This window comes from Nicotiana tabacum, chromosome 16, assembly GCF_000715075.1.
Source record: "Nicotiana tabacum cultivar K326 chromosome 16, ASM71507v2, whole genome shotgun sequence".
NCBI classification, from domain to species: domain Eukaryota; kingdom Viridiplantae; phylum Streptophyta; class Magnoliopsida; order Solanales; family Solanaceae; genus Nicotiana; species Nicotiana tabacum.
The window spans coordinates 170,773,656-170,786,455 of record NC_134095.1 but is presented as its reverse complement, the minus strand read 5'-3'; positions in this window follow the sequence as shown (position 1 = coordinate 170,786,455).

Below are 12,800 nucleotides of genomic sequence, written 5' to 3'. Positions count from 1 at the left end.
GAGAGAAAAAAAAGAGAAAAAGAAAAGAAAGGAAAATGATAACAAAGAAAAAAAAGTCAAATGAAACAGAGGAATTGGGAACTACGTTTGACCTGATTCCTCAAAGAGGATACGTAGGCGCTTCACGGCTCGGTCATAGTTTTGAAAGGAAAAAAAAATGAAAAAAAAATCAATTAAAATATCCCCAAGCAAGAAACTGGGGCAAAAGTTGCGTTTGTTGTAAATAAATCTAATTCCGAAGGTTGTAACTTAATAACCCAAAATTAATGTATTTTTGAGCCTTTTATACCCTTTCTTTCTAGCCTATCCAAAACCTACATTATGGTCCAAATAAAGACCTTCCGATCAGTCTTCAAAAGATGCCAAGTCAGACAAATGAAGAGTCTTAACGGCGAACATAACATTCTGTTCCACAGCAGAAAGGACTCTAATCTCCAGCAGAAAGAGTCATACCGGCGACACTCCAAATCCCCAGCTGGAAAGTGATACAAATGAGAGAGTCTTATCGGTGAAAACCTTCACAGGCACCATAAGGCGGTGAAAGCTGAGAGAAAAGCCAAAAATGAGAGAGACTTGATAGAGAAAACCCTTCGGGCACTGCAAGTCGAATAAGATTAAGAATTAGATGGGGAATCACCAATTGAGGATCTTGAAAGATGATTGACGGTAAAGGATAGGCCCCATATGCATGTCATGGCCATTAGAGTCGGTATCTGCGTTTGATAGATTTTTATTTATAGTTTCTTTTGTAAAAGAGTCATCGTTTCCTTTGTCTTTTATTTTGTTTCTGTTATCTTTCTCCTTTCATAAAAAATTTCCCCAATAGAGTCTGTCCGGTCAGAACAAGTATGAAATGACTTCAAAATATGCCATCAGCTTTCCAAAATGAGATCTGACTAGTATATCCAAATGGTATAGTCAGCGAGGAACAAGCGCGAGGCCAGTGTCAAAAAAGATATCCCCAGCAAAGGGAATTGAAAAAAGGATTGACGAGCGTCAAAAGAGATATCCTTGTCAAACCCAAGGTTGTAAACCTCAAAGGCCAAGGCCCATGAACAGAGCAAGGAGAGCAGTGAACATGATTTGGCGAAATCCATACTAGACTAAAAGGTCGGGGAAATGCCAATTTCCAAGCTATGCCACAAAAGAAGAGGGATATCCCCCAGGAGGAAGGGATTATCCCCAGCACATAATATCATCCCCAACAAGTTGTTGAACGCAGAGCAAGGAAGGAGAAAGGGAAAGCCATCCCAGTAGGAGTATCACAACCAACCACCATGTTTTAAACTAACAAATTTTGTTTGATTTGAAACAGGTAAAGGAAATGGCATTGAGGCAGAAACGCATACCACAAGGGATATTATCAAACTGGGGCAGAAAATTTTCCTTCCATTTAGAAAATTTTCTGGAAGTCAGGTACCCCCAGCTGATAACATTTTACCCCCAACAGGTAAGTAAATAATTCCTCAACAGTGTTATCACTAGCAGTTGCGAGGGGTCCAACACAAGGTTAGAAAGTCGGTATCCTCAGCGGTTAGACTTCAAAGGAGGAAGCTAATAATAATAAAAATAATAACAAAAAAAAAGAATAATAATAACAAAAAAAAAATGGGGAAGCAACTAAGTAAATAATCCCCACCAAGTTTTCCAGATAAGACATTTTCAAGTCTTAAGGATATGTCGGGTTCATCCGCCCTCAAATAGGATATGTCGGGTTCATCCGCCCTCAAATAGGATATGTTGGGTTCATCCGCCCTCAAATAGGATATGTTGGGTTCATCCGCCCTCAAATAGGATATGTCGGGTTCATCCGCCCTCAAATAGGATATGTCGGGTTCATCCGCCCTCAAATAGGATATGTCGGGTTCATCCGCCCTCAAATAGGATATGTCGGGTTCATCCGCCCTCAAATAGGATATGTTGGGTTCATCCGCCCTCAAATAGGATCTGTCGGGTTCATCCGCCCTCAAATAGGATCTGTCGGGTTCATCCGCCCTCAAATAGGATATGTTGGGTTCATCCGCCCTCAAATAGGATCTGTTGGGTTCATCCACCCTCAAATAGGATATGTCGGGTTCATCCACCCTCAAATAGGATATGTTGGGTTCATCCGCCCTCAAATAGGATCTGTTGGGTTCATCCGCCCTCAAATAGGATATGTCGGGTTCATCCGCCCTCAAATAGGATATGTCGGGTTCATCCGCCCTCAAATAGGATATGTCGGGTTCATCCGCCCTCAAATAGGATCTGTCGGGTTCATCCGCCCTCAAATAGGATATGTTGGGTTCATCCGCCCTCAAATAGGATCTGTTGGGTTCATCCGCCCTCAAATAGGATATGTCGGGTTCATCCGCCCTCAAATAGGATATGTTGGGTTCATCCGCCCTCAAATAGGATCTGTTGGGTTCATCCGCCCTCAAATAGGATATGTTGGGTTCATCCGCCCTCAAATAGGAACTGTTGGGTTCATCCGCCCTGAAATAGGATATGTTGGGTTCATCCGCCCTCAAATAGGATATGTTGGGTTCATCCGCCCTCAAATAGGATATGTCGGGTTCATCCGCCCTCAAATAGGATATGTCGGGTTCATCCACCCTCAAATAGGATCTGTTGGGTTCATCCGCCCTCAAATAGGATCTGTTGGGTTCATCCGCCCTCAAATAGGATATGTCGGGTTCATCCGCCCTCAAATAGGATATGTCGGGTTTATCCGCCCTCAAATAGGATATGTCGGGTTCATCCGCCCTCAAATAGGATATGTGGGGTTCATCCGCCCTCAAATGGGATATGTCGGGTTCATCCGCCCTCAAATAGGATATGTTGGGTTCATCCGCCCTCAAATAGGATATGTCGGGTTCATCCGCCCTCAAATATGATACGTTGGGTTTATCCGCCCTCAAATAGGATATGTCGGGTTCATCCGCCCTCAAATAGGATCTGTCGGGTTCATCCGCCCTCAAATAGGATATGTCGGGTTCATCCGCCCTCAAATAGGATATGTCGGGTTCATCCGCCCTCAAATAGGATCTGTTGGGTTCATCCGCCCTCAAATAGGATATGTTGGGTTCATCCGCCCTCAAATAGGATATGTTGGTTTCAGTCTTCAAATAGGATCTGTTGGGTTCATCCGCCCTCAAATAGGATATGTTGGGTTCATCCGCCCTCAAATAGGATATGTCGGGTTCATCCGCCCTGAAATAGGATATGTCGGGTTCATCCGCCCTCAAATAGGATATGTTGGGTTCATCCGCCCTCAAATAGGATATGTTGGTTTCAGTCTTTACTTTTAAGTGTTGAAATTGGGAGCCCGCCCATAATAACAGAGGAATACATTTCAGCTTTTACTTTCAAGTGTTGAAGTTGGGAGCCCGCCCAGATAACAGAGGCATACATTCAGTCTTTACTTTTAAGTGTTGAAGTTGGGAGCCCGCCCAGATAACAGAGGCATACATTTTGTCTTTTTACTTTTAGGTGTTGAAATTGGGAGCCCGCCCATAATAACAGAGGAATACATTCAGTCTTTTATTTCAAGTGTTGAAATTGGGAGCCCGCCCAGATAATAGAGGCATACATTCAGTCTTTTTATTATAAGTGTTGAAGTTGGGAGCCCGCCCAGATAATAGAGGCATACATTCAGTCTTTTTATTTTAAGTGTTGAAGTTGGGAGCCCGCCCAGATAATAGAGGCATACATTCAGTCTTTTTATTTTAAGTGTTGAAGTTGGGAGCCCGCCCAGATAACAGAGGCATACATTCAGTCTTTTTATTTCAAGTGTTGAAGTTGGGAGCCCGCCCAGATAACAGAGGCATACATTCAGTCTTTTTTCAAGTGTTGAAATTGGGAGCCCGCCCAGATAACAGAGGCATACATTTCCTTCCTAAAGTTTATGTTTACCCATAGGAGACGCACTTCCTAAATCCATTGTACCAGTAGGAGACGCACTTCCTAAAAAGTTTCACCAGTAGGAGATGCACTTCCTAAGTTGATTTCACCAATAGGAGACGCACTTCCTAAGTTCAGTTTCACCGATAGGAGACGCACTTCCTAAGTTCAGTTCACCGATAGGAGACGCACTTCCTAAGGAGACGCACATCCTAAGCAAGTTTTACCCAGTAGGAGACGCACTTCCTAAGTTTATTTCACCAATAGGAGACGCACTTCCTAGATCCATTGTACCAATAGGAGACGCACTTCCTAAGAATAGTTTCACCCAGTAGGAGACGCACTTCCTAAGAACAGTTATCCCCAATAGGAGACGCACTTCCTAAGTTTATTGTACCCACAGGAGACGCACTTCCTCAAAGTTTAGTTTTGCCCATAGGGAGACACACTGCCTAAGTTTACTTTTACCCCATAGGAGACGCACTTCCTAAAATATTTTCATTCATAGGAGAAGCACTTCCTAGTTTAAAATCATTAAGGTTTCACCCATAGGAGACGCAGATTTCACCCCTAGGAGATGCACTTCCTAGTTTGATTCATTTTAAGTTCGACCATAGGAGACACAATTCCTAGTCCAGTTTTTTGAAGTTTACCCGTAGGAGACGCACTTCCTAAATCGAGATTTTATTCATAGGAGACGCACTTCCTAGTTCTAGTCACTGAAGTTTTCACCCTTAGGAGACGCACTTCCTAGTTTAGCTCATTCCGATTCAACCATAGAAGACACACTTTCTAGTTTGAGTCATTGAGGTTTTTATTTTAGCAGACACATTTGCTAGCAAGAGTTTTGGTTTTACTCATAGGAGATGCACATCCTAGCCTTTAGTTTACTCTCATCATTGCATCAGTGGGTTAAGTGAGTTACAATTTTGCTAACGACTCACAAATCTTCCTAGTACAAACTGGGTTAGGAAATTTTGTTTGTTTTGTTTGTTTTGATTGTCAGGGACCCGCCTGTAGAACGGAGGTTGTTGCGTGTCGCAGATAGAAGAAGTCAGGAGTCCGCCTGTAGAACGGAGAAACATACAGTGACCCACCGGAAAGCAGAAGGTTACAACAAAAATCCCCAGCACTCAATCCAAGATAGAAGTAACAAGAAGCTCGCCCCAAGAATGCAAGTCAACAGTCTGGGATGATCAACAGAAGCTGGTCACCAAAAAACAAAAAAAAAAACAAGAAGAAAAAAGAGAAAAAAAAGAAAAAAGAAAAAAGAAAAAGAACCCAAATTACGGAAGTGGAGAACAAATGTGGTCTGCTCAAGAACTAGCACCTACAACTAGCAAGTATCAAGGTTCAGATCCAAAGTCTGTATGAAGCACCATTCAAGACTCAAGACCAAGTTTCAGAAGACTTAAGAGATAGGAATCCTTGTAACTAGTAGCTGATAGGCTTAGTTAGTCTTTTTCAGTTTTCATTTTTGTTGTAATGACAGGACCGCGGACCGGAACCTCAACGAAACGGCACCTCGATCGGCTCTCCACCTCGGTGCACTTTACCATCTCTCTCTCATTCCCGAACTACACGTGGCCTGATTCCTGTATAACCAAGGATATGTAGGCAGCTCAGATACCAGGGCTCGGTCACATTCCATCCCTTTCCTCAAGTGTAGTCCGTCCAAGTAATGGTCGGGTCAAAAACACGTCTAGTCGTTCTTTGTCGGAAAACTCTTCGTGTTTCCAGTCAAAGAGGGGCAGCTGTAAGCACGTGATTTTTGACCCTCCCCGAGAATTTTCACATTTTTAGCATGAATATGTGAAATTGGGTCTAGTATAGTTATTTTAACTATTTTTACTTTATTTCGTTGCAAAAAGAAAATTTCAAAAAATATATATATAAATTTTAGTTTATGTATCTCTCATAAACTTGAAAAATACAAAAATTGCACTTTATTTTTGTACTTTATATAATTTCGAAAATTACAAAAAATATAGTTCTATTAAGGTTTTATAGTCATTTTTTAACTTTGAAAAATACAAAAATATTACCTCATATTTTATCTTAATATTTAAAACGAAAATTACAAAAAAAATAGTTTCATTAATATTTTGTAGCTATTTTAAATCTTGAAAAAATATTTAAAAAGATATAGTTTTGTTTAAATACTAGTCTTATTTTTGGTAGTTATTTTGCTTACATAGGACTAGTTAAGCAACGTGTTCCTATTTCTCGGGTCCGGGCAAAAGAATAATATTCGGGTTCAAACTACCCGGTTTTAGGCCTAATTTTCGGACCTAGCCCATAATAAACCGTGTCCAGGACACATGGGGAACCCCACCACGCGTGGGGGACACAAACCTTGAACCCCACCACGCGTGGGCTCATTTTTTGGGGCAAACCCATTATAATACACGGATGAAACATTTGGAAAAGGGACTTTTGGAATTTTTGGGAGGGAACTACTGTTGATCTTTCTTCTTCATAAAGAAGAAAGAAAGAAAACCTGGAAGGAAAGAAAAAAAACCAACGAACAGACTTGGGAAAATTTTGGAACGGGCACTGTTCATCTTCTCCAATAGAAGAAGAACAAGAAAACCCTACTCCAAAAAACCAGACCCGTCGCATCCCCGTCGCCAAAAACCAAACCACCTGAAGAGGAAGACACCATCGTCTTCTTCTTCAACTCACCAAACGACCCATCCAGCTCCGGCCATCGACTACTGTCCGAACACCACCACCATTGCTGCCCGCTACCCCGCCATAATCAATCAACCAAACCTTCAACTCCCCCACTGCCCAAAACCACTACCAACACACCAAAACCACCATCAACAACCCTACTGTCACCCCAGCAAAACCACCACCAAACGACCACCCCTCCTCCTTCTAGCTCCAATGAACTAGTCCGCCATTTTCAGTCCGACGAGCAGCTATCGCTGCATGCCAAGCAGTTGTAGCTGCATTTCCGAGCAACGGTGGGTTGCTGCGATCTTGCTTGGCCGAGTTTTCTGTTTTCCGTCGAGGTCGACTTTGGTTCGTCGAGGTCCGGTACGTCGAGGCGCTGTCCGAGGTTCCGTCGTTGTTCTTCGTTCAGAGAGGTCCGGCTTGAGTTCCGTCGGAATCGTGTTTGTCGTTCTGAGGTTGTTGAGGTTCAAAGGTTAGTAAACCTCAAGTATTAGATAAGGAAATGTTACGTTAAATGTTCGAAGATGCAATATAGAAATTGGTATGATAACTTTCTGCTCGTGTGTTCATCCTATGCATTTTGTTCATTTTGCGTTGTGTTATTCTTGTTTATTTGATGTCATTTAATTAAGTTGGGCTAGTTGTTCTATGACACAAGTTCGACGTTAATCTGTTCGTCCTTTCCTTTGCTTAGGTCATTCGGACAAAATTATTATTAGTACATGCTCTTGCTACGCCCGAAACACTCGTTCACTAAACTCATTTTATTAATTTTTTGACAAGTTATGAGATTTTAGTTGTAAAAAAGTCGTAAGGTTTAGTACTGTTAAAGGCGTAAAAATGGCATCCTTTTAAAAAAAATAAAAAGGGTAAATAAAAACAAATAAATAAATAAACAAAAAAAACGAGACTGGCTTCGCCAAAAATAAAAATGTACAGATTGCGGAGCCCTCACAAAATATATGTATTAAACACTTAGATTCCTGGACAGGCCGTTTAGCAAAATTCACGGCCCTACCCAATATAATAATGCGCTAGTTGCTCTAGGCGCGCCTTTAATAATGTTATCTACCTAAACTCGGGTGCACATTTATGTGACCCAAATCCAAATCTCAACGAAATCGAAATGTGTCTCTAATCACGGGTACATTGACTGTGACGTGGTATAAGATGCATTTCCATAACGTTGCAAATTCCCTTTTTTAATAATGAATGAGACGAGCCTCGCCAAATAAAAATGCAAATTGCGGGGCCCTCAATAATTAGTCATAATAAATACTTAGAATTTGGGATGGACCGTTTAGTGAATTTCACTGCCTCCCCTAAAGATAATAACGCGTTAGTCTCTTTAGACACGATTTAATTAAATTACCTTCTTAAACTCGGGTGTTCATTTCATGCGACCCAAATCCAAATCCTAAAACATCAAATAAAATATGTTTTGGATTGCGGGTGCATTTCATGTGACACAGTCCAAAGATATGTTTTAAGCGATGTTCACATTCCTAAAAAATAATGATAATAAAGCGGTAAAAGATAAAATTTGCACATGGTTCATAATTGTATTAAAAATCAGATAAATAAGCCGAATATAACAGTTGAGCGACCGTGCTAGAACCACGGAACTCGGGAATGCCTAACACCTTCTCCCGGGTTAACAGAATTCCTTATCCGGATTTCTGGTACGCAGACTGTAATATAGAGTCATTCTTTTCCTCGATTCGGGATTAAAATTGGTGACTTGGGACACCCTAAATCTCCCAAGTGGCGACTCTGAAATAATTAAACCAATCCCGTCTCGATTGTCCTTTAATTGGAAAAAACTCCCTTGCGCCCCCTCGGGTGCGGAAAAAGGAGGTGTGACACCCTTAAAATCTGATCCTCTCCATAATGGAGTTCTTGCTTTATGTAAGTTAAGTGGGATTTTAGAAAGAATTCCGAGTTTACCCCTAAATAAAGTTTCCCTCGGATAGGACCCGTGCGAACTATCGCGCGAAGTTTCAAAGTTAGCGCGATAGTTCGCGCGCTTCAGTAGCTTCCAGGCAGAAACCTTCGCGAACTATTGCGTGAAGTTTGAAACTTCGCGCGATAGTTCGCGCGCTTCAGTAGCTCGCAAATTTTGTGATTTTTTTTCGTCTCGTCCTTGCACACACTCGACTCCTAGGGGTTATTTTTGCTCATAAATCATTCCAATCTCTTCTTGAAAGCATCATTAGGCTTCTCATCCTGCAAGGTATACATATTTTGAGTAGAGCCTGTTTTTCCATCAATTATCCATAATATGACATTGGAATATAATCAAGCATAAGCATAAACAATAGCTAAATCACCCAGATTTCGACTATTATCAATACCCCACACTTAATTCATTGCTAGTCCTCGAACAATCAACTAGAGAATTCTTTACTCAACTCTTTCCCTTAACGCCTTACACCTAGAACAATGTACATGTATTATGCTTAGCAGTGAACAATCCTAGCCTCAAAGTCGACTCTCAAGTGCCATGCAATATTCACACTTCCTCAAAGTACTCTAGATAGAAGTCAAGACTTGCTTTTCTGTCACGAATCATATGCCCTCACAATTATATCAACAAAAACTGAGTTAAATCCATCACATTTAATTCATATATTCACATATATCAAGGAAATCACTCACTCTCACAAAAGAAGTCACATGCATGCTATTAGTACCATAAGCTTGCCCTTAATGTAAATATCTACTAATGTAGGCTAGCTCAATCCAAAATCAATTAGGACTTTTTCATGGTTGTAATGTGGGCTAAGGGATGGGTAGGATGTATTTAGGAATAGTGACTCAACCCCTAAGCACTTTAACACATCACACGAGCAATTTTCAGCATAAATTCTTCAACCCACTTCTCATTTATACACAATATCATTCCAAAAATACGCCCTTCTTCTTTAAGCATTCTATTAATTCATTCCCACTAGCAAGAGCAAAACACAATGTAATTTTTCTTGTCACTCAATTTCTGCTAGTGGTGTATTCGTTTACAACATAAGTGCTCCTTTCATCCTTTTATTGGTTCCACTCAAAAGCCACCCCACACTTATTTCCTTCTTACTTCTTTTAGCTCTCCTCTCATAATTAACGTGCTTTAAGAGGTAAAAGGATCAAGACAATGTCAATTAAGAACAAAAGGGTATAGACTTGTAATGCGGGTGCCAAACAAAAGTCTAAAGGCTCAAAAGGGTTAACTAGGGACAAATTTTATTTGTGATAAGCAATTAAGCTAAAAAAAAATGTCAAAGAAAGCCTAACATCATGCTTTCAAACCAAGCATCACCTCAAATTTCGCTTCAACTCACATACCGGGCAAGTTCTAGACACAAGTACAATACATGGACTACACAAATACTCACCACACATGGCATATGACTCATTCCAGATCAGCTCATCAAGACACTCCATTACGAGTATTCAATTCAGTACAAACATACAAATTAAGGCACTTTCAGTGAGATTCAACAATTAAGACTAAGCATTACACTTTAGGTTCTATTGTGTTCATGTGTGTCAACGCTATGGGTTCTCTTCTATAGCTTGCATCCTAAAAAGAAAAAAATTCATTCTTGGAACTAAAAACTCCTAAAAAAAAAAATTTAGACCTACTACATATGCTCGGTTCAACATAAACCCTTGGAAAAGAACCGTGGCTTAAAGAAAAACCAAGGGGAATTTGTTATACTTCCTAAAACTAAAATATATTACAAATAAAAACAAAAATCTTTTTGTTGTTTTCAATAAGCTCAGTCCCTCAAGAACTCCTTATCTAAAAGAATCTGTCATCAGGCCGCGCCAATATAACATCCAAAAGTGAAATAATCACGCAATCCCAAAATATTATATATTGTACCACACCTCCAAAACAAAACAATAATCCGAAACAATTTAAACAACCTAACAATCCATAATTATTACTAATAATTACTACCCTCCTTTCCTCCTTTCCACCCCACACTTAAAGCGAGACATGTCCCCATGTCTTTCATTATAAACAGGAGATGAAACAGAAGTACTTCCATGAGGAGTCACTCTTGATCAGACACAGTTTCGGGATTCACGTTGCATGCACACCCCAAAGCTCGCAGCCAACCCATGAACTTCTTTTCCGACTTGACTTGTCGGTCAGCTATTATGTCCACACGAGTATTCAAATCATGGATAGAAGTGCATATCTCAGCCACCTCTTGTTCCAATGTGGTGGATCGGGATACTCTGGCACTTCTTGAAGAGGATGCTGCGCGTGAGAGTGCTGCAGCTGATCTCCTGGGTGCTTGAGCCAGTACTTCTCCCTCCACATCCATATGCTCTTCCTCCTCCGAAGCGTTCGAACCACTTTCATTCTCACTACCTATCTCTGCTACTGGGGCTGCCTCGCTGGTGGTCGGGCCAAGTCTTATCTTGTGGCTTTTTCTTACCAGCCCATCCACACGAATGTTTTCAGGCACCTGCACATTCCTGCAAAGTCTAGTCACCAAAGAAGGGAAAAAGAAACCATACTGGCGTTGGGGACATCTGATGAACATTTCATCATGTATCACTTTGGCCATGTCGAAGGGAAGGCTTTTGATGAAACACCAAATCAACGCAGCCCGGGGTCCATTCACCTCTGTAGTATTTGTGGAGGGAATAAGTCGACTGTTGATCACATACAACTAGCACTTCGCCTCTTGAGTTAAGGCGGCTGAATGAAACTTCTCTCCAAATTCTAACCATTCTATCGTTTTCCCTGGTTCACAAATTTCATCAAAGAAGCGTTCCCACTTGGCATCGGTTGGATGACGCCCATATTCATAGAAGTTCGAATTTTCAAGCAAAGGATCGGGCAGTTGATAAGCTGCGCGTATCGCCTCAATGGAGGCATCTACCTCTTTCTGGCGCACTGTGACCACCTGATGGACGTGCTCGGGTAGATTGGCATAAAATTCTCGTACCACCATTTCATTAGCCTCCCCTGGCTCGTCAATGAAAGCTTGAAACCCCCGCTTCATCAACTCATTGAACATGTGGGGGCATCGTTCTTTGACCTTGTTAATGTGGATGCCCCTTTCAGCAATTGCCTTCTTAACCGCCTTTGCTATGAAACGATTATGAGCCTCAAGGGAGACAAATTTGGTGCTATCATAAGAGCGCGCTGGAGCAGCCCTTTGGCGGCTTAATGATGGACCTGTGGCTAGGCGCTTTTTCGTTGGTGCCATAATACCTGCAAAATGTGGACATATTAACTCATCCCAACAAAACAATTATGACTTGCTGCGGTTACTCAGACTTCACACGCAAAATTGGTCATAACTACATAATCATGCTCATTGAGGCTTTTCCACAAACACCTTGTGGGCAGTAAGCTTTCACAGTATTTTTCTAATGGTCTTGCAACAATGGCTTCCCACAAAAGTTCATTCATCACCCCATTCAAGTACTATGCACCCCACACTTACAACAAACTAAACCCACAATATATTTTAGCAAGGTTGAAACCCAAATAACAAGATACAACTATATTAATAGCTTAACATTCAACAAGAAATTTAAAATCTGAAAATAGCAAAAGAAAATCACGTGTAACATAAAAAAAAACTAAAGAAAACTAAACTAGTGTTCATACCTTGTTAGAATTCGTGAGGTGGGGTGAAGCTGTTAATGGTTTTAGGGAAGAAACCCTAAGTATTTTGAGATATGAGATGAATGCTTGAAGAGATGGTTGTGTTTTGGGGGTTTTGGGTTTGGTTTTAATGGAAGGGGAAGGGGTATTATCTATTTATCTCACTAAAATGAAAGAAGCAACAAAATAAAACAAACCCAACATAGAAAATAAAACGCCTGAAATTTCAGGTCTTATAAGCTCGTCTGAAATGCGCGAACTATCGCACGAACTATATAGTTCGCGCATTTTAGTTTTCTCAGGCAGAATGGTGCGTGAAGTATCGCGCGAACTATATAGTTCGCGCGTTTTAGCGCTCTCAGGCAGAATGTTGCGCGAACTATCGCGTGAACTATATAGTTCGCGCGTTTTAGTGAGACCTGAACTAAGGTTTTTTTTTAGATTCTGCCCTTGTTCACCTGCATTTATTGGTTCCTTAAAAGAAAATTATATATTCACAACTACCACAATCGTTGGGTTGCCTCCCAACCAGCGCCCTATTTTACGTCGCGGCACGACGCTCTATTGCATTATACATCGTTAAATCTACTGAGCTTTTGTGACGTTG